This window comes from Podarcis erhardii (assembly GCF_964252035.2).
Source record: "Podarcis erhardii genome assembly, chromosome: 5".
Classification (NCBI taxonomy): Eukaryota; Metazoa; Chordata; class Lepidosauria; order Squamata; family Lacertidae; genus Podarcis; species Podarcis erhardii.
Window position 1 is genome coordinate 16,428,912 of NC_138509.1, and position 20,103 is coordinate 16,449,014.

General features: G+C 43.9%; 2 long non-coding RNA genes across 2 annotated transcripts in view; both read left to right on the forward strand.

The window, feature by feature from the left end:
* Positions 1-20,103, forward strand: part of LOC309343194 — a 244,646-nt gene that overhangs the window by 111,488 nt on the left and 113,055 nt on the right. The gene's annotated exons all lie outside the window — the stretch shown is intronic.
* LOC309343204 lies at positions 17,194-18,356 on the forward strand. The gene is made up of 3 exons (XR_014157181.1): positions 17,194-17,310; positions 17,428-17,526; positions 17,611-18,356. It is a non-coding gene; the product is annotated as an uncharacterized lncRNA (long non-coding RNA).

The window sequence follows — 20,103 nt, forward strand, 5'->3', positions numbered from 1 at the left end:
TCAGATTCCTTCACCATGCACTGCAGCATCCCCAGATCATCGCTGTGAGATAGAGAGGGGGGCAGAGCGGCTTATCAGATTCCTATCATGTCTTTTGAGGCTGTACTAGCAAGCATGTTTGTCGCTCCATCCTAGCCAGTTACCTGCTTGGATCAGAGAATTGTAGGATCTGACTCATGAATCTTCTAGTGTGACTTGTTAACGTCATCTTCAGCTGGCCACTAGAGGGGGACAAAGCTCCACACTGAGTGGATCTGCATAGAATGTTCTCATGTACTACTCACAAGTTAAATAAGTCAGTCTGCTGTGAATTGTGTTAGCTCTAAGGAACTTTCCTTTACGCAAGCATAAGATTTCGTTGGCATATTCTTTTTAGAAAAACAGTGGTAAATGGAAACCAAAAGGTCTGCCCTACGCAGAATATCCCCGTAAGAGGTCAACTGTTAAACCCTCCATTCCCACAACTATTCCTGCATCAGCTCCTGGTCACTCCATTGCTGACTGGTTTCAGGAGAAAGCCATCTGCTGCCACCTAGCAGAGAAATGTCAGAATGGGTCTCAGACTGGTGGACATAGGCTGGAGGTCACCTGGACTTAATCTCCTCCTGAAGGCATCCATGTAGGTAGTTATGGATAACTGGATTTAATTTGGATTTATTGGGAGACAGTGGACAGCGTTCTGCCTCATAATGCTAGAACTCAGTACCATACAATGAATGAAGCTGAATGTTTGAATATTCAGGACAGACAAAACTTCTCACAGCTGGTAGTTAAAACCACGTGCTACAATATGTAGTAATGGCCACCAACTTGGATTACACATATTCATGGAGCACATGTTCATCAGTGGCTATAAATCACAAGTAGGGAGGTAGAACATAGGCATCTGGTTTGCCACTGTGGCTACTGGATACTGAATTAGATGGTCCCCTGGGCTGATCAAGCAACGCTCTTCTCGTGTTCTAATAGAATTGGTGGCTGTGGCTTGGCTTCTCTGTCCTGGTTTGTTCAGGCTGAACTGCTCATACATTCCTTGAAGCACCACCTCAGTCTCTGCTGGGTTCACTGTTAGCTTACCTACATCATCACCATCACCATTGTTATTGTTATTATTGTTATTATTTGAATTTATATACTGCCCTATATACTGCTTTATAGGTCAGAACCAGCACTTTGAATTGGGCCCGTGAACTAATTGGTAGCCAGTGGAGTCGGACCAGGATCGGTGTAATATGCTTAAACCATCTTGCTCTGGTGAGCAACTTGGCTGCTGAATTCTGCACCGGCTGAAGTTTCCGAACCGTCTTCAGAGGCAGTCCTACATATAACGCATTGCAGTCATCTAACCTTGAGGTTACCAGAGCATAGACAACAGCACTAAGGCCACCCCTGTCCAGTTAGGGGCATAGCTGGGCCACCAGCTGAAGCTGATGGAAGGCACTCTGGGCCACTGAAGCCACCTGCTGTTGTGTCTTCACTAGAAGGCGCCCAAGCACTGTGCAACAATTAAATAAAATACAAAATCAACTGCAAAACATTAAAGTTCACAACTCTGGTTCTATGACAACTCAGCAGAAAAAGTAGCTTGAAATCACAATTAAAACAAAAGCCAGTCAGCAAAGATGGGCCAAAACATGATTGCCTACAAGGGTAGGAGGCAATGTCAACAGCCACACCCAAGCCTCATAATAATAAACCGGCAATAATGTAGATAATAAAGGCGGTGGCAGCAAGATGAGCAGTAAAATGAGAGAGTAACAGAGCTGAGCTCAGTTACTCTCCTGTTGCATCACCGGAGAAAGCCAATGGGATTGGTCAATGGGAATAAACAGCGGATACTTTTTCCTTCCCACAGATCCACTGTAAGGTCAAAGATGAGTTGGGAGAGGAAGCTGGGGGTGGGTTGGAACAGTGCCAAGCCAGTTCAGCAGGAAAGAAGCCACTTCCACAGGTATCTGTAGTAATAACCATGCAGCCTGTGAGATACACATGAGGTGAAGAGCCATAGCAAAATGGAGTAATTCCAAAAAGTTGACATAAAACTAGTCTGAGCAATCCCACGTCAGAAGTAGTGGTATCAACACAACACAATTGGGGATGAGTGTTGGGTGCATTGCGAAGAAGCAAGTGATAATACTAGTCAAACAGAAAACAAAACGCACACAAAAAACAGTAATATGACTCAGCCCCCTGTGTCCAGGATGGGCCTGGCTTGCTCTTTATACTAGGTTCATTTAAAGGCCTCCAGAATGTGGTGAGTGTATCTTCTTGGCAGATCTGAAGACATTTACAACAGAAGAACATAGGAAGAAAGGAAGGAAGAAAATAGAGATTTTCAGATGGAATTTTTTTTTTTTGAGAGATGTTGGAGGTGTCTGCCTCTTTGGAAATGTGTGTGAGTGTGTGTATGAGAGAAATAGGGAGAGAGGAACTTGTATTCGAGATATATCTCCACTTTCTAAATAAATTTCACTAATAAGAAAGCAAAGGAAGTAAAAGGAAAGCCGGAGTAGGGCGGAGCATGAAAACTAACAGGAGACAACATTAGGCCAGTCACTTCCAAAGGCGGAAAGAAAATCCTGCCTTGAAGTCCACATCCTTTAAAGTTCAAGGAGGCCCACATTGTTGGCCTAGCCTGCCAAAATGCGTCAGCCACTTATTATATGTGAATTGCACTCCAGGGATGGATCGGGGCGGTGCAGGGGGGAGAGGGCTAGAGGGAGAAAATATGATTTAGCGAAAGCTCGTACCCAAAACACATCATTGGCCTCTGAACTCTGAACATTTAAATATTTCAAGCTTACAAGCAGGCCCTGTCACGAGAATGGACCCCAGTCCCAAGCCAGTTCCAGAACATCTGCTGAGGCATTTACCAAGTTAATAGATTAGCTATGAAAATCAGGCAGGTGTTTTTCACCAAAGCCAGAAAACATCAAAATCAGATTGCCCTCCAAGTATTTCAGCACAGGCAATTGAGCTGGAATGACTCATAGAGTCTAACAGATAATAAAACACACATAACATTTGCTTTAAGGTACAGGTGGGGATATTTTGTACTCTGCATAGGAGAAGGGGGGGGGGAGCCGAACCCTGTTTGGGAACAAGGTAATTGAATACAGATGGGAGGAGGCAAATGAAAGAATTTTGCAAATATCTCAGTGGAATAGCTAATGGGAATGAGACAGAATAGGAAATTAAAAATTATTCGAAGCAGATGGACCATTCTTTGAGTTTTTTTAAAATTTATTAGTGCTGCGGAAAAAAAAGTGTCTGTTTATTTTCCACGGCCATGAAATTAATGACTTGGTGAGTTGTGCTTGTGCAGTTTTATGACTGCCATGTCATTTGTCATAATTTGGGTGCTGTTTGATATGGATTTATGAATGTTTCCTCTCTCTTTCCTCCCCCATCACCCCACCCCAGTGTGATTTATTGGCGTTGGTCATATGTGAATTAGACTGTCACCTTTAGTATACGAAAGTACAAATGACAGATTATAAAAGAGTACTCCAGTCCCGGGTAAAGAAGAAGTGGGGGGGGTGCAGTCACCTCCTCAGCTTAGTTGTCAAGAGTTGTTCTGCTCACCCCCCACCCCCACCCCCCAATATTTAAAGCTGAGAAGGAAAACTTTGGATTAGACTCAAGCATGTGGAAACATTGAAAGGCCCTGAACAGAACTGAACTCATGTGAACTTCACTTGTGGATATAAACGTGACTTCTTTCTTCATTCCGTCAGGTCAAAGAGATCTCTGTAAGGTGGTACTTTCCGAGGACAGAAGAACTCGTTCTTCTAAGCAGCGATTTCCAAACAGATCTGAGAGAATCAAACCAGGTGTTGCCTTTGCAAACACGGGGGTCCCAATTCAGCTGAGATAATGTAGAACGTAAAGGCACGTTCCAGTTAGAGGGAGATTCAACAGGGGCATGGAGGGGCTTAAAACCACTCTTCTGCACTTTGATTCATCCCTGCATATCCACTCCCTAGGGATGTTTCCACTCAAGCCAAACTCACTTTCTCTTTTGAAACCTGGCTCTGAAACTTCCAGCTATCAGGAGATTAAGGTGCATTGCCATCTCCCCATGCCACCTGCTACTGCTTGCAGAGGACAAAATGCCAGAGGGTTGAGGTACATATGCATGGGTAGAGAGATAGAGAGAGAGGAATCACTTATCACCAATGTGTTGTTGTTTTTAATCTCTCCCTTCTTTAAAGGAGCTCAGGACAGCACAGATTCAGTTAACTTATTTTATCATTATGCAACAAGCTCCATGTCTGAGCACTTTGTTGTTTTTGTGTGTGCACCGCTTGCCCCATGAAAACCCGCTCTTTAACGCTGAATCAGAACAAATGGCAATTTGGGTTTTCCACAAATTGCTGCTTGGTCCCAGGCACAAGGCAGGAAAACAGCAGGAATCAAGAATCAGACAAATTTAGTGGTACCTCAAGTTACAAACACCTCAGGTTACAAACGCTTCAGGGTACAAACTCCACTAACCTGGAAGAGTTACCTTGTGTTGAGAACTTTGCCCCAGGATGAGAACGGAAAATTGTGTGCTGGCGGCGCTGCAGCAGCAAGAGGCCCCATTAGCGAAAGCATGCCTGTAGTTAAGAACAGCTTCAGGTTAAGAACGGACTTCTGGAACGAATTAAGTTCATAACTAGAGGTACCACAGTACAGTGTATGGGGTTGGAGAACGTTACAACTTTCTTGGTTACAGAACATCATATTTTGGCCTGGCCTGGGTCCCTTCAGGCAGCCTGCCTACTGGCCAGTCTTTGCTCTCCCCACCTGTGTGGACATCCCTGAGAAGGATTTGCCACCACAGTGTGAGGCTAAGATGGTAGGTCCTGCAACAACCTGGGTTGTTGCAGGGCATTCTGCATGCCAAGACTGTGTCCTACCACCAAACTGCGGGTCTTCTCCTTGCCCATTCTTCCTTTCCCACTGCTCTAGAATCCAGTACCATTTCTGCAATTGATGGAGTAACTCCAAGCTATTATGCCTCCAAAATACTGTCTGCTGATGCCAAACAGAATTTGTGGTTCATAAATCAAATCCGATCAAGTCACAACATTTGCATACATATTCTGCTTAAGAGGTATTTACAAATTTTGTTTATAGGCTTTCTTTTTGTTTGGGTCTGTAGAATAGCACCGATCAGCTCTTTCATTCTGTCATTGCCCTTATTTACTCACCCCCCCACCCCACCCACCTTTTATAGCATGGATAGCTGGAAATGTTGCTGGCCGCTCATCATCAGAACAGGATAGATGGAGGTGTTTCATTTAGAAGAAACACATTTGGCAGGTCCTGTCTTTGTCAAGAAAGGTCTTTCCTGTTCCAGCGTCAATTAGCGAGTGCAGCTTCCACAGAAAGGAATTCACAATATCCCACAGACGGCTTGCAGGACTCCAAAAGAATTTCTCTTCTTAAGCTGCAGCTTCAGTTTAGGCTGCTATTAAATTATTAGTGCCACAAAAAGGAGGGCCAAGCAACATGAGATGAGTTTGGTTATGTTTGCTTACTCCCATATCTTCCCCATTCAAAAGATGAGGGCACCTAATTTTGCACTAGGGACGCGGGTGGCGCTGTGGGTTATCCTGCTAAATTATGCTGTCAGATTAAAGGCAAAAAGGTAAAGGATCCCTAGGGATGTGGGTGGCGCTGTGGGTTAAGCCACAGAGCCTAGGGCTTGCCAATCAGAAGGTTGGCGGTTCGAATCCCCGCGACGGGGTGAGCTCCCGTTGCTCGGTCCCTGCTCCTGCCAACCTAGCAGTTCGAAAGCACGTCAAAGTGCAAGTAGATAAATACTTTCCCTCTGGCGGGAAGGTAAACGGCGTTTCCGTGCACTGCTCTGGTTCGCCATGCTGGCCACATGTCTCTGAGGCTGTATGCCGGCTCCCTTGGCCAATAAAGCGAGATGAGCACCGCAACCCCAGAGTCAGCCACAACTGGACCTAATGGTCAGGGGTTCCTTTACCTTTACCTTTAATTTTGCACTAAGGGTAGCTGAACCCCAGCCTTACATTGCTTTGTTCAGGTTGCTTCCAGATGCCTGTAGGGAGGTTAAACAATGTCAACTTACTCATTCCAAACGAGATTGGGTGACATTGCATCAAACAACTGTTAGCCTGCATTTTCCAGTCCCTTTCCTTATCACAAAAAAAGCCCAGATTTGGGAGAGGAAGTGTGTTTGTTGCCAAAGAGTGCCAGATCAATTTTAATTGCACAACCTGAACTTGCTGGCAGGTGATTGAATCCCACCCAGAAATAGCATCAGCCTGGGATCACCTTCAGTTGCTCCAGGTGTTTTTCTTCCAGCCTGGCTCTTTTCCAATGACAAAGCCGGCCTAAGAGGAAAATGTCTGGGACAATTCAGTGTAGGGAGTTAAAAGACTGAGGAGCAAGAGTGTTCAATACTCTTCTTCACCTATGCAGCCCTTTGATGTAAAGAATCTCAACTCCAACCCCCAGTTTATATAACTACAGAGCGGATATGTGAATAAATCAACATGGCTGCTCTCCTCAAATTGTGCTGGGCTGTGCAGAGATGCCATATTTTTTGGAGTGGTCAACATGGCATGAAAATTCCTTCTTTGCCCCAATTGTGTGGTATATTTAAACAGGAATGAGAAAGAAGCAGAGGAGCTGGCTTCTCCAGTGGATTGTGGCGCCCAACGCACACATGACATCGTGAGGAGCCAGGGAGTGGAGCCAAACACTCTCTGAAAACTGAGGGGGCCCAGTCTCCTCAAGAATTACATTCGGGGGCCCCAAAACTGCCTCAGCCCCCAGGAGTCAGCACCTATAGAGAAAAGCAAGGCATAGTTGAACGTGAGCAAGCTTTCAGGCACAGGCTTAGCGTTAGTTGGCCTTATGGAAAAGGAAAGATTTTGAGGAGGAGGGAAGGTACACCAAGAGGGAGCTCCAGCAGTGGGAGAATGAGTAGAAATCAATCCTATTTCATGTAGAAGTTTCAGCATCCAAGAGCAGTTGAGCAACGGTGGGATGAGAATTCCAATACTGAAGCTCCCTTTCACTTTTAAAAAGGTGGTTTCAGTCGTCCCTTTTAGGAAAGCTTTCGTGAACAGCTAAAGTGATGGCGACTCATTTTCATGCTTCTGCTCAACGTTCAGATAATAATAATAATAATAATAATAATAATAATAATAATAATAATAATTTATTTGTACCCCGCCCATCTGGCTGGGTTTCCCCAGCCACTCTGGACGGCTTCCACAAAGACCAAAAATACACTAATATATCATACATTAAAAACTTCCCTAAACAGGGCTGCCTTCAGATGTCTTTTTAAATGTCAGGTAGTTGTTTATCTCTTTGACATCTGATGGGAGGGCGTTCCACAGGGCGGGCGCCACTACCGAGAAGGCCCTCCGCCTGGTTCCCTGTAGCTTTGCTTCTCACAATGAGGGAACCGCCAGAAGGCCCTCAGCGCTGGACCTCAGCGTCCGGGCAGAACAATGGGGGTGGAGACGCTCCTTCAGGTATACTGGGCCAAGGCCGTTTAGGGCTTTAAAGGTCAACACCAACACTTTGAATTGGGCTCGGAAACAATTCTTTGTGGGAGATTCTTTGTGATCATGCTCTCCTGAATGTGATAATGCTGTAATGATGTGGTTTTAAACACCTGAAGCCTATGGAGTGTGAGCGGCTAAAAAAACCCAAAACACAGTGAAACTGATAAAACAAAAGAAAAGAAAAGGGGGGTATTGGTAGAAGAACATCCAAAACATTTCAAGAAATCCAAGTTAAACTGAAAGAAAGCAACATGACTAGAGGGACACAAGCAAAATAATCTTATGGTGGCAGTCCTAAATTGGCAGGATGGAAGTGAGGCTAGAGGAATGACCCTGCATTGCTCCATCCATTTCTGAGTTGGATTTAAAACACACACAAAATCCTTTCCTTCCTTTGACAACAGATTGTTGCTACACTTGATGTTGGCCAAAAGGCAGAGATGGAAAGAAGATAAAGTCCCAACCAGAGAAGAATAGCAGATTAAGTTGGTGGATTATGCCAAAATGGCAAAAATGACCAGAAGAATCAGAAATCAGGAAGACTAAAATTTTAATAGGGAATGGGGAACATTTATAATATATCTTTAAAATCATTATAAATAGTTAAAATCGTTAGTAGGATTGGAATAACACCTGTAGTTTAATGGTGGGTTTTGGATATAATGGAGATGTAAAAGATTTGGATTACTAAAAAAAGATGCAGGAGGAAATGATTAACAATAGAACCCACAAAGGGGAGGAGGGAAGTCCAGGAGATTCTTTGGAATCTTGTTTTTATGGTGTATGTTGGATATGTGATTGTAAAACTTTAATTTGAAAAACCAAATAAATAAATTTGTAAGAAAAGAAAACAGTTTGTTGATTACTGTTTGAATATTAACTTCTAGTTCTTGCTTTATTGTTAGCTATCCTGTGTTACCTCGTTGGGTAGAAGGGCAAAGATGTAAGCTTTTTGAATAAATGCACAAATCCCACTGTGTATCCCCAGGTGAGACAGATGGCAAAGGTCCCATCACACCCCCCAAAAATGGATGTGAGGAAGTAGCAGCAACCCCAAAAGCTTTGAAAGGCAACCAGGTATCAGTGAGAGGCAGGGTATCAACACCAACATAGGACAATTGGCTAGTAAAGCTGTACAGGGCTGATTCTTATGTTGGTCAATCTCTTTTGCTGTCGTCAACAAAAGAGGTTTAAAGACTCTCTCAAGGCAAATCTAAAAAAAAAGTAGTATAAACACCGACAACTGGGAAACACTGGCCTGTGAGCGCTCCAAATGGAGAACAGTCTTTACCAAAGGTATTATGGGTTTTGAAGACGCTTGAACTCAGGACGAAAGGGAGAAACGTGCTAAGAGGAAGGCACAAACCCTCACCGTGATCAACTCCCACCCGGAAACCTATCCCCCCCCCCCCCCCCCGTGGAAAGATGTGTGGATTCTGAATTGGCCTCCACAGTCACTTACGGACTCACTATTAAGACCGTGTTCATGGAAGACAATCTTACTCAGCTACGAGTGATCGCCAAAGAAGACAAGGCTGATTCAGGCCCAGCCAGGTATGCCACAAGCCACTGACTCAGGTGGAATGGACGAGGAGAGGCTGCCAGGCCCAAGCCCCCAATAACTAGTGGTTGAGGTGGCGGTGGAGTGAGCATGTGAGAGAGAAACAGAGCCCCATGTCAACATATATGTATATAATTCTATAATACCAAAATGCTTAATGGATTAATCTTCTCTAGAGAATTTAGAATGCTATCTCTCTTGCTAGCCAAAGTTACCCCCCCCCCAGGCACAGTTTAGTCCAAGCCTGAGCTGCCTGGTCCCTGAGTTCATGATGAGTCAAACAGCTTATTCCTGCATGGGAGGGCTGCAGCTAGCAAATGTTTATACCACAGAGGTAGAGCCAGATGGTAGTTCTGGAGGGTTAGGGGGAATGCATCATGTCTCCCCAGTGATGGATGGACTGGCGAAAACAAAAAACAGCAAGATGAGGAGGAAAGAGGGGAGGAGGAGGAGAGGAAAGCAGAAAGACCCAAATCTAAACCTCCCTGCAGGGTCATCAACCAAACTTCACAAACTATTGAGAAATCACGGATGTTGTTCATTATTCTAGTTCAAAGTCACAATGCGGTAGTAAATGCGGAGCAGTTTCCTGGAGATGGAAAGCAGAACTGAAGTTCTCAACACATCGTTAGGTGACTATGGATGAAGTGGCTTCTTTTTAGATGGATAGCTTGCCTGAACAGACAGAGCATTCATCAATTTTCCCATACATCAACTGCAGTTCCTATTTTGCCAGTCAATGTCTGTTGGTAATAGCCAGTTGGCTGGCTCAAGGCCACACAGTTGAGCTGGGACTTGAACTCAGGCCTGCTAGTGAAAATGGGGCACAATCTGACAGGTAAAGAGTACCAGGACAACATTATGGATTTCTACAAATACCAACCATCCACTTTCATTATCAACTCTATTGACCTTTGAGTATACATATGGCAATTTTACGAGCTTTGGTGTCTTCAGGTCTTCAGTTCTGTGGAAGTAGAGTTGATCCATTACACATTCAAAATTCCTAAAGCAAAACAGGATTGGTCTGACAAACCAGTGCTGAAAACTGGGTTGGTAGTTGATGTTCTTCAAGACATCCACAGATGACTACATAATTATCCATGATATATGCTAACCTGGCACTCTTAATTTTGGAACACGGGATGTTGCCTTATATCAAGTCAGATCATTGGTCCATCTAGTTGAGAATTGTCTATATGTTGACTGGCAGTGGCTCTCCTGGGTTTCAGATGAAGGACATACCCAACCCAACCTGAAATTGCTGGGGATTGAACCCGGAACCTCCTGCAAGCCAAGCAGATGTTCCATCACTGAACTGCACTCATTCCCTTAATTAGCAATAGGTGAACCTCAGCTGCAGTGACAACCATAGTGCCTGGAGATAGTCAGATTGTGTATCCATAGCAGTGACCAGAGGAGCAATGACCACTGGGAGGAGCACAGAGAAGAAAAGCCTTGGTGTATCTGCAGCAGCACAACTGGACACCTTCATTTTCCCCAGTTGCAATGAAACATGTCTCCCATGTACTGGTCTCTACAGCCACAGCAGTTTGACCTCACCCCAAAGTGCACTCTTCCATTGTCTCCTGAGACAGGTGGATGCCAGCTACAAGAACCTTAACCCTGGCTCAACTTCTAGTTGGGCTTGGCGAACCAATGTGTCCCCACCCCCCAAAAAGTGTGGAATTTTGATTTATTCTAGCTATTATTAGTCAAATTGGAGCACAACAGACTCCTATCCAAGTTCCAGCCTTACCTGTGAGCCTGCAAGGCCCTTCCTTCTAGACTCTGGGGTCAGAATGCTCACCTCCTACTTAAGGTATATATTTTTATTTAGCCAAATATTTACATCTTGCCTTTCTTACACCAAGGAATCCAGGGCAATGAACAATAGCATATAAAAGCAAGCACAAATAATAGCAAATCCTAATGCTTACTATTAATAATAAACAGTACTGGTCATCAAAGTTCATGATCAGAACTTTGACAACACTGTTATCCTATTTTATTTTATTTTTGTATAGTATTTTTATTGACAACTGTTATCCTAAATCTAAGGGGTGTACACTGTGCTGAAGAGGGTCAATGAGGGCAATGCCTTCCTATGATCAGGGGCTTCAAGGCAACCTGATAGACCACTGACCTACCAGCATTCCCAGTTTCAGGATGAGTTAAACAAGGGAACACGATTTAATTCCCAGATGTGTTTTAATGCCCTGCCTTGACCCCAACAACTCTGCAGCAGTGGTGTGCTTATTGCTTTTAATGCCACACTCTGCTGCAGTGTGTAATGGTGGGCTGGTCTGCAGTGTGCCACAATTTTGGGTGGTCTGCAGATTGAATGCTAATACGTTCCTCCCAAGTTAGTTAATGGGGAACAAGGAAGTTTGCTTCCTGCATCTGGATCACAGTGATTCCAGCCACCTCCAGCATTTGAAAGGCCAACCTGCTTCTCCCTGGTTACCATATAAAAGGTGTTTGCCAGCGAGACAGGTGTCTAACAGTGGAGGCAATCAGGACACACTGCAAAGGGTAATCATGATTTCCTCTTTTCAGCAGAGCCTGCTGCGGTTGCACGTAGACACTTTGGAAGAGCACGACATCATTAGCCAAAGAAGGAAGCAGGTGTCAGGGACACAACACTCGGGAGGGAGTTGCTCTGGCTGAACTGCAGCCCATGGACCACGATAGCATCCATGAAGCCTTTTTTCCAGATTGGCTGATTGTGGCCGTTACACACCGCATTGGCCTGGAACTATGCTATACAGATGGCATTAGCAACTTTAGATAGCCTTTGCTGAATGTTGCTAAAGCTTGTCTTTCTAGATCAAAGGCTGTCCACTTTCTGAATTCTTTCTTTCTTTCTTTCTTTCTTTCTTTCTTTCTTTCTTTCTTTCTTTCTTTCTTTCTCTCTCTCTCTCTCTCTCTTTCTTTCTTTCTTTCTTTCTTTCTTTCTTTCTTTCTTTCTTTTTCTTCTCTCTCTCTCTCTCTCACACACACAAACACACACAAATATATAAAAACACACAGAGATCCATTTTGCTAAGTTTTCAAATTGATAGGTCATTGTTACAGCTAAGATCGCCCAAATTCTCCAGATGGACTGTGTTGGCTCTTGCCCTCTACGGTCATCAGTGGATCCTGATTCTGAGATGAGCAGTACTTTTTGCATGTCTCCCTTGGCATGCAGCTGCTATAGGTGCAGAGTTTCTGGTAGCAAGCAAGCCTAGTGGTATTCTCCCACCACATCCATCTAGATTCCCTGCCCAGAACACGCTGAGAAAGGAATGAAATTATTAGCTGAGGGAGCTGGTGATGTCCTGCAAAGGAACCAACCAGGATGTCCTTGGACCAACGCAATCCTGGCCGGTTACTTTGCAGAAGCATTTAGGACTAAGATTAGAGAGGAGTTAACAGTGAGCTGTTCAGAATGGGGACAGCATCTTAGGTGCCCCTATCTGGACAGGGATAGCCTAACTACTGTTGTCTATGCTCTGGTAACCTCAAAGTTAGATGACTGCAATGCATTATACGTAGGGCTGCCTCTGAAGGTGGTTCAGAAACTTCAGCTGGTGCAGAATTCAGCAGGTAGGTTGCTCACGGGAGCAAGACGGTTTGAACATATTACACTGATCCTAGTCTGACTGCACTGGCTACCAGTTAGTTTTCGGGCCGAATTCAAAGTGCTGGTTTTGACCTATAAAGCCTTAAATGGCTCAGGACAGCAATACCTCAAGGACCGCCTCTTTCCATATGAACCTACCTGGACCTTGATATAATCTTCTGAGGCCCTTCTTCATGTGCCTCCTCCTCGAAAGGTCCAGAGGGTGGCAATCCGAGAACAGGTCTTCTCTGTAGTGGCTCCCCATCTGCGGAATGCTCTCCCTAGGGAAGTTCACCTAGCAACTTCATTATACACCTTTAGGCACCAGGCAAAAATGTTCCTTTTAAACCAGGTCTCTGGTTGATTAAATTGACATCCTATGCCCTTTTAAAATGTGGTGGTTTTTTGTGGGGGAGGGCTATTGGGTTGTTGTTTTTATTTTTATTATATATTTTGTGGTTTTATATCTTGATTTTATTTTGTGAACCACCCTGACACCCCGGGTATAGGGAGGTATATAAATTCAATAAATTGTTGTTGTTGTTGTTGTTGTTATGTGCCCAAGAAACTAAAATGATATGAATCACTAGGACTGTGATCCATCTCTAGTCACACTTTACTCTTCACAGATATTAGCCCATCTAAAGTCAACAGATTTGTGGGGTTGGGTGTGCACTGTAGTTTTGCTACATCCTCTTCATAGCACACATGTGACAACTCCCTTGCTGGGCATCTGGGACTCAGCTACATTAGTAAAGAAAAAGTACTTCATATGAGTTAAAACACTGAAACCAGATGGAGCTGTGGAGTCCCGTCTTTCGCCAACAGGATTTCCCTTGATAAAGTTTACAACGCGTTTAACTGAATCACTTTTTTTATGTGTCTAGATCCAGCCTGGTTAGGGATAAAGGTAAAAAGGTAAAGGACCCCTGGGTGGTTAAGTCCAGTCAAAGGTGACTATGGGGTTCTGGCGCTCATCTCACTTCCAGGCCAAGAAAGCCAGTGTTTGTTCACAGACAGCTTTCCAGGTCATGTGGCCAGCATGACTAAACTGCTTCTGGCACAATGGAACACTGTGATGGAAACCAGAGTGCACGGAAATGCCATTTACCTTCCCACCTAAGTGGTACCTATTTATCTCCTTGCACTAGTGTGCTTTCAAACTGCTAGGTTGGCAGGAGCTGGGACAGAGAAGCGGGAGCTCACCTCGTCGCACAGATTCGAACCCCCAACCTTCCGATCGGCAAGCCCAAGAGGCTCAGTGGTTTACACCACAGCATCACCCGCGGGTCAGGGACAATGCTGCAGTGAGACAAGCACAGGCCATGATTTAAGAAAGACAGGTGTGTCCCCCCAAGTCTGAGTTAATAGTGAAGGTTAGCATAATACATGAAATCATGTCGGTGGAAGGCTAAGGTGGTCTTCCCATTTCCAGGTTCCCATTAAGGCTGCAGAGAATGCATGCAGACACCTTGACAGGCAAGTGACAGAACCATACAGCTTCCCGTGCGAGGCAATGTGATAACAATATTTTACACTCCACTTCAACATTTGTCAGAAGTCAGAGAAAGCAGTCTGCTATGTGAAGGCCAGAGAGCAGTCGTGGCTGAAATGTTATGTTTGGAGGTGGAAGACATAGGTAGGAATTCTGTTAAGACTGACCTTTTCGTCTGACACAACCTGTCATACCACCTCTTACAGGCACAGAGCATTTGCAAAATTTCAAAAGCTACTAAAAAATGGGCAGAGAACTGAAAATGAAGTTTAAGGACCTAAGACGTTTGTGTGTGTGTGTGTGTGAGAGAGAGAGAGAGAGAGAGAGAGAGAGCTGTGAACAAAAAGATAGAAATTGGAGCTGCATCTCTGGGACAGTCAACCTCTTCTTCTTCATTCAGGAGGAAAATATGTTCCCCAAGTTGCTCTATTCTTTGTCAGGCATGGTCAACCTAGAAAGTCCACTTTTGAGATTAGGCCTGACTTCTTCCTGTCGTAAATAGGTACTTGATCAGCTGCCACCAGTTTTTCTCATGTTGTTGTTGTTGTTTAGTCATTTAGTCATGTCCGACTCTTTGTGACCCCATGGACCAGAGCACACCAGGCACTTCTGTCCTCCACTGCCTACTGCAGTTTGGTCAAACTCATGCTGGTAGCTTCGAGAACACTGTCCAACCATCTCGTCCTCTGTCGTCCCCTTCTCCTTGTGCCCTCCATCTTTCCCAACATCAGGGTCTTTTCCAGGGAGTCTTCTCTTCTCATGAGGTGGCCAAAGTATTGGAGCCTCAGCTTCACAATTTGTCCTTCCAGTGAGCACTCAGGGCTGATTTCCTTCAGAATGGATAGGTTTGATCTTCTTGCAGTCCATGGGACTCTCAAGAGTCTCCTCCAGCACCAGAATTCAAAAGCATCAATTCTTCGGCGATCAGCCTTCTTGATGGTCCAGCTCTCACTTCCATACATCACGACTGGGAAAGCCATAGCTTTAACTATACGGACCTTTGTTGGCAAGGTGATGTCTCTACTCTTTAAGATGCTGTCTAGGTTTTTCTCATAGCTCATTACTTACCAGTTGTATACATGGCAGAGAGCATGCCACAGCTTACCTTAGGAGCCTCTATCAAATCCAATCCAAATAGTTATTTCTCCTTAATAACATTTCAAGGCCATCTTCCTCAGCTTGTGCGTGTAAAAGCTGACTTCACAATAGCAGGACACATTGCTTCAAATAGATTTGTGAACCCTATGATGACACGAAGCTCATTTTCTTTCCTGTATTAAAACATTGCCCCCATGCTTACAATACGGTGTCATTTTGAGTTGTCTGGCATACTTGCAGTGACTTTATTAGGGAGGAAGAGTAAAATGTGGTTTCTTTCTGTCCTGCTGAGCTTTTTAAAAAATACACATACGCACGGACAACTAACAAAATACAGCTGTTCTGTAGTGGCTAAAGGGTTTGGCAGCTGTTTGTAGGGAAAACATGAAAACTTGCAAGGGGTCCCTTTCCTAGATGTCTGGAAGTCAGGGAGATGGACAATGGCTCTCCTAATAAAAACAGCTGGCCTTCAGAAAAGTTAAGTAGCTGAAATATAAAAGGGCCAAATGGTGGGGGAATCTTTCAACATGCCATTAAGAAGAGGCTAGGACAACCTCATATTTCTGTGTCAAACAGGGTAGGGTGTTGTACCCAGAGCCAGCCCCAGGTTAGAGGTGTTCCTCAGTAAAGTGACCTCTGGTGGTCACCAGCTGCAAGCCATGATGCCCCTGATGTCTTCTTTTTCTTTGGCAATCACTCATAGCCAAGTAAGATTGTCTTCCATAAACACAGTTTTAACAGTAAGTCCGTAAGTGACTGTGGAAGCCAATTCTGGATCCACACGTCCTTCCACAGTGGGAACATAGGTTTCCAGGCAGGAGTTGATCATGGTGAGGGTTTGCCAAGCGTGCCTTCCTCTTAGCACATTTCTCCCTTTAGTCCTGAGTTCAAGCATCTTCAAAACCAATGACACCCTTGGTAAAGGCTGTTCTCCAATTGGAGCACTCTCAGGCCAGTGTTTCCCAGTTGTCGGTTTTTATACTATGTTTTTTTAGATTTGCTTTGAGAGAGTCTTTGAATCTCTTTTGCTGACCACCAGCATTACGCTTTCCATTTTTAAGTTTGGAGTAGAGTAGCTGCTTTGGAAGACGATCATCAGGCACAACATGACTAGCCCAGCGAAGTTGATGTTGAACAATCATTGCTTCAACATTGGTGATCTTTGCTTCTTCCGGTACACTGGCATTAGTTAGCCTGTCTTCCCAAGTGATGTGATGTAACATTGCTTGGGACGTAGTGGTAAATTTGAGAGGGAGACTCCATTTAAATATTCCACAATACCCTGGAATGACACTGCATCAGGGTCATTGTGCAATGGCACAGACCCAACTGCTCACTCCAAGGCTGATAGTAGTGATGGACCCTCCCAGGATGTTGGGTCTAAGGATGCCAGGTGCTGATGCTTATTGTGTTAGTCCCTTTATCGGTATCGCCAGATTTCTGGAGCCTCGGGTTCTGAGATTCTGTTGAAGGAACCTGGAGGTAGGAGATGATGCACGGAGACTGGAGACAGCTTGATGGAGTAGCAGTGGAGCACATGGGCACCTGGAGCAGGCAAGGGTTGGTGCATGGCATGTCTGGGAGCAACACAGGGTGAACTTGGCAGTTCAGAAGGAAGGCTGCCAATCTAGTGGACCAGAGGATCAGTGCCTTGTTTTGCATGAGTCCTGTGGCACCTGACACTGCCTTAGTGTGTCCGTTTGTTCCTCATCCTAATAAATTATCCAAACCCAGAATGAACTTGCTTAAAATATACAGTAATTTCATAGTTCTTAGATTTGCTAATAATTTAGAGAACTAAAGAAAAAACCCAACTCAAACAACTAAGTTCTTGCTTCAGCATATCCTAAAGAACGTTTAAGCCTCTGATGCCGATTGTTTTCACAGCTGTTGGCAACATATGAATTAAATGAAGGAAGCATGGATGACTCAGTGGGCCAATGCCGTTTTTCTATCCTGTTCTAACAACTGCAAAGAAGGTATAATTTATGTTGGCTGACAAATCTTGGTAAGTAATGTTCTATTTCATTGGCAGAAAAAGAAGAATATTCCAGATGACTGCTGTGGTCAACATTTTTAGCGCTCGAACCAGGGTTTTGTTTGTGTTTGTGTTTTGTTTTCTTAGGGACTTCTGAGAGCTAAAGTTATAGGTACATTTAAAAAGCCAAAAGGAATATAAGGATTTTGGATATACTGCCATATTGCACTTTCAAGGAACAATGAAGTATGTACCCTCTTATAGCCATAATAGTCCAATTCCTCATCAAAACAAGAAAATCTATATCTTTCCTTTCTCTCTCTTTTTCAGAGTAAATGCTTAATATTTCCAAATTGTCTTGTAACAAAGTTCAAATATAAATGTGAAAAAGTCACAGAGAAGCAGATTTGGAGTTGGAAAGTAGCAAATAACCAAGCATATTCAACGTCCCCAGTATTATGGATTTCCAGGTTCCTTAACTGGAGTTGTAAAAGCTTGCCTTCGTAACAGAACTTGCACATCTCTCTTCCCACAGCTAATATTTTAACAGAAATGTAAGGAACCTGTTTTCCTTCTGCTGCATATCTGACTCGAGTACAGGAATAGGTGATGGGGGTGTACATTAACCACAATATTGTGTTTGGACTACGATTCAGCACTTTGGAAAATAGCCTCCCTCAGCCTTTGTAGACTGTCTGATTCAGCTCAGGATTTGTCCCAGTCTACTTCATTTCCCCGTCTGCATTCACAATTGAGAAGTGAATGAAAGACAGAAGTGAATGAAATTTGCAGACATACTAGCCCTTCCAGAGTGGATGAAGCCTGCCAAATTATAAGTAAACAGATCCAGAGACACAGACACGCACGAAATGACCATAACTATTAAAATTTGCAGCAGAATTGGATGAGATCTTCAGGCAAGGTAGTCCCTTCTGAGGACATGGATCCTGCTAAATCTCAAAAAGGATGGTTGCAATTGCTTCCCCTCAAGGGCAGTAGGCACAGTTCTGGGATCCCCTCATTCTCCATCTCCCATTCACTATTTGGAAATTTTAAAAAATGCTATATGCTTGGGGTTTTTTTTTTTACTTCTGCACATAGGAGGTGTGGTAGTAATCTACATTATGCTGTTTAACTTTTCAAAAGGGATCCGTGTGCAATTGCTATGCAATTTTATAATTCAGATACTAACAGTACTGCACTGAAGTGTATCCTTTTGAATGAGAAGCATAGTGTGCAGTCTGCAGAGATGTGCAACCATTCAAAAATGGCTAAAATAAATAAATGCAAAATTACATTTTGACAAAGAGTGTTCTGAAGATGTGGAAGTGGTGTTTGCAAAGATAGAAGAATCTGCGAAAATGAACTCAGGGTCTCACATATCCCTTCCTGGGAATTAGGAGGCATCTAAAACATTTACTCTTATTGTTTTGCAAAGCAGGCTGGGTAGCCTTCCTTAGAGCTCCAGACCTGTTTAGCCTGTTTAGCCTTGGCAGGCTGCAATGTCACGTGTCTCCTGTTGGTGACAAGGAAAGAAATAGGTATATAAAGGAGAATTCCCTGGATGCCAAGATCCTGGTTTGGGGCAAGTACTCTTTGGTGAGAGAACCCCAGCAGAGATTTTAAATCAGAAAACATGCAGCAAAGTAAAGTGTGGAAATACAGGCTATTAGACCTTTAAAATATGCTCTTCTGAGTTGCAAAAACTTCCCTCTTCCCCTAGCATGGAAAAAAAGACTGCACATTCGGTAAGTTAAAATCATTTACTTACAAACCCTTCAAATGTCAGATTCATGTGCTTTTCCATACAGCATTCAGGAAAAGTTGCTCAGGGAGTAAAAGTTGGCTTAATTACAGTGGTGAAAGTTCCTAAATTATTGCTCTAGGAACTGAACAGTGGCTTGTAAGAGCCATGTGGTCTGAGCTGCAGCAACCAACTCAGCCCTCCTTGCACATTGAACTTCTCTAGTAGACTGAAGGTGAACAAATGCCTTGATTACCTGCCTCCCAAGGTGGGGGAGTGACCTAGCTAAGCCTGGCAGGACAGCTTACTCTGTGGAATTAACCCATTCATGCATCCATTAGACTTAAGCATGTTGGCTATATGAGGCCACACCCATGTCATATACATCCTTCTTGGCTTCTGTAAATCAAAATAGTTTAAAAGCAACACAATAAGTATGTAAATAAATACCACTGAAATTGGATCTGTAGGAATTTTTAGATCTGTGCTCTCACAGTTTTATAATTGAGTGTTTGTCCGCTGCAAACTCCCCTGACAACTCTCCTAATGCTAGCCCATGGAGGGTCAGAGCTGGTTTGTTAACTAACTTCTTATGTTCTTAAGAATCTCTTGGGAAGGGAAACTACTAAAAATGCATTTGGCTGGTGTGAGTGGAACTGGGCCAAATGGTGCTCTTTAAAACCTATCTGGGAAGTTGCTGTTTCTCACCCCTACACCCATTCCATCAGGATCATTAATTTGATTTCAAGGCTGCACTTCTGCACAGATTTACTTGGGAGTACAGAGCAGTCAATTCAGTGGGATTTGCTTCTGAGTAAACATGCATAGGACTGCACTGTTAATTTTTGTCTGTGCCCAGGAGCAGAAGTCAGTTGAGCCAAATATGAGCAGTGTTCATTCAGACTGTGGTTGGGGTTTTAAAGTCTGCAGACAATACTGTAACTAATGGCATGTTTTGTTGTTGTTGTTTAGTCGTGTCCGACTCTTCTTGACCCCATGGACCAGAGCACGCCAGGCACTCCTGTCTTCCACTGCCTACTGCAGTTTGGTCAAACTCATGCTGGTAGCTTCGAGAACAC